The sequence below is a fragment of the Dipteris shenzhenensis genome, chromosome 31 (genome assembly GCF_047967505.1).
Source record: "Dipteris shenzhenensis isolate YYH24624 ecotype China chromosome 31, Dip_SZ_1.0, whole genome shotgun sequence".
NCBI lineage: Eukaryota > Viridiplantae > Streptophyta > Polypodiopsida > Gleicheniales > Dipteridaceae > Dipteris > Dipteris shenzhenensis.
This window is the reverse complement of record NC_141626.1, coordinates 39,150,455-39,153,472: the sequence shown is the minus strand read 5'-3', so window position 1 is coordinate 39,153,472 and position 3,018 is coordinate 39,150,455.

Here is a 3,018-nt window from a genome sequence, read left to right as displayed (position 1 = left end):
TTGAGGGTGCTTGGTTATACGGATCCGTTACCAGCATCTTCTCTTGGATGTTAGGCTATTATGACTATGTTAAACAAGAAAGTCCATGAGACCATCCTTGCCTTGGATTTGCAAGAGTTAAGAGGAGGTTAAGAGATCACCTAGAATCTAATAGATAACTAGTCATGCGACTCTCTTTTAATCATTGGTGCCAAAGTTATCAAACAATTATCTGTCTCTTTGAGCCAATTAATGGATGAAGACAATTCAGCTTTAATGAAATTTGCTATGAAATATCCAACCACAATCATCAATCTCTACCTCCACTATAACCTCACTGCCCCTACAGGTCCTATTTCATCATAAAATTGTGTTTTTCTATCCCTGAGGGGACAACTTCCAATGTGTTACAACATAACTTCTATGACATGGATGGATTATCTAATGAAGAGCAGCAAGCTATTTTCTATGACCAAATGATGGCAAGTGCAATGACCCCAAAAAAGAGTATGTCCCATACATACACTAACCCCATCTTTCCACCTCGGGTCCTTGATGCAGAATTAGTGGCATCTAAAGCATATTTTAAGATATGCTAAGACGTGTGTGAATGTATGGAGGACAATAAGAAAGCTAAGGGAGACAAGGAAAGGAGGCATCTTGAGATGGAGGGTGATGGGTTGCTAAGGGAGGCAAGGAAAGGAGGTATATCTTGAGATGGAGGATGATGGGAAAGCTAAGGTAGACAAGGAAAGGAGGTACATTTTGAGATGGAGGATGATGGGAAAGCTAAGGGAGGCAAGGAAAGGAGGTATATTTTGAGAGGGGGGACGATGGGAAAGCTTATAGAGGAAAATGGGAAAACTAATGGAGGACAATGAGGATGATTACATAGCTAATGGAAATGATGTACGTGTAGACATGGAGGATAAATAAGGGGAGAGAGAGAGAGAGAGAGAGAGAGAGAGAGAGAGAGAGAGAGAAAGAGAGAAGAAATACATATGGTGACAAAAATGTGTGAACATGTATAGCAATAACTATACATATATATTATTCTTACTTGTGGGACTCTTGTCTATATAAGGATATATATAAAAGACTCTTTGTAATAATCTTACATATACTCTCTAAGAGTCTTTTGTGTTTATGTATGTAGAGAGAGTCTTAGGTATAGACACAAGAGTCCCTTGGGCACTTATGGTACTCCAAAAGGTCTAATATATGCAAAGACAATATCATATTTTCCACTCTATTCAACATATAGGTAAATTGAGTAAGAGCATTCCTTACTCAGTATTTAATGGGGAAAACATCAAACATAAAAGATAAGAAGCATGCTACTTTTGCAAATTGCAACATAAATCAACTATGAAAGTAAAAGAGCCCTCACTCAAACTTCCACATCACTCGAACGCAGTTGCTTGAATTCTTTTAGATTGTCCATACAACAAATGACAGGAAGGAAGGGATTCCAACGGATCAAAGAGAATCCAAAAAGGATATCTCAACAAGTTGCACATGAAATTGCATGAATCACTTCCCAATATCTGGTCACCGATACCAACAAATCAGCTAATACCCCAGCTTTTGTCTGCAGAAGACTTATATTTAATTTAGCCCATAAAAATTTGAGGAGCATAGATTCTGAGGAAATCAAACAGAAAAACCCCGTGGACCAACTGGCTAGGGACACTATGCACTTAGAGCTCATAATTACTATTGAGTCACTTTCAATTCCTTATATTATGGCTACTTATAGAGCCCATAAAAACCCATTCCATTGGATCACTAATGCCCACCCCTGTGTTTTTTATGAGCTAGTTTTACTGATCACTCTTGCCCTTTAGGTATGTATTGGACCCATTATGGAGTTAGCCAAGGAAACACATGACAAAAATATAGAGGGATCTCCAAGTTCCAAATAAGTACTTATCGGATGGGTGTGCCTCTTTGCACACAAGTCAATACCACCTAGGTTGAGGTGCCTTCTGGGTAGTTAACTCCATATAGGATGTGAAGTTGAATCTACCTCAGAACATATATGTAGTCTTCACTGTGGATATTGGGAAATGTTATGAGAATATACCTTTATAGGGAGACCTTGGATTAAAGATAATATTGTCTAGAGTCATTGATATGGCCTTTGATAAGAGGGATGGTATGTTTCTGACCATCAACCCAAAGCAAGGGTGGTCCGAATAGAACAGGACTAGAAAAAGAGGAGCTTTGACTCTATCCAGGGAGACATGCAAGGACATTAACACTTGGTTACTAGAGAACATGCATGTGGTATTGGGAAGGAAAATCTTTCGACTAGTTTCTAGAATCCCGATGGGATTCTCATGCTCTCTTATAGTGTAGTCATACTTTTAGGTATTTGAATGACATCCTTCTACTAAATATGGAATCACCGTAAGACTTCTTCCAAAAGAGACCAGCAAGTGAGTTGGACACTTTGTGGATCTAACCTCTCCAAATTCTTCACATCAAGGATACCATGATATACTCAATGATGAGTCTGATGGGAAGGAGTTTGGATTCAAAGTCACCAGATTGGGCACCATTATAGGAGGTGAACGTGAAGGAGGGACAAATAGTCTGTCAAGATCGAAAGATTACCATCACTGAAAGCATGATAGAAAATGCGCTAGGCATTCCTGGAGGCAATTTGCAAGTACACTTCTTCAAGAAGCAGTGAGAGATAGGGTATTCTATATGTATACCCCAATGCTCAGATTAGCAAATATGGTGGAGTCAAGCTTTCTAGCTTACCAACAGACTTCCAAGATGTGCTAAAGAAGATAATGCACTTCTTTCCTGATATATGAGAGGAACCATGAAGTTCTAGTAGGTTCAATCAGTAGTAGAGCAAGTGAAAGGACGTGATGTCTCTTTCTCAGGGCGATCTCCAAGAGTGTGATAACCAACTTGAAGAATTGCGTGGATAGCAAATCCAAATTGTCATCTCAATTCATTGGAGTTGCAGTGCACCTGATGACATCTACCCTCAAAGGGATTTTTGAGCAATACAATGATGTC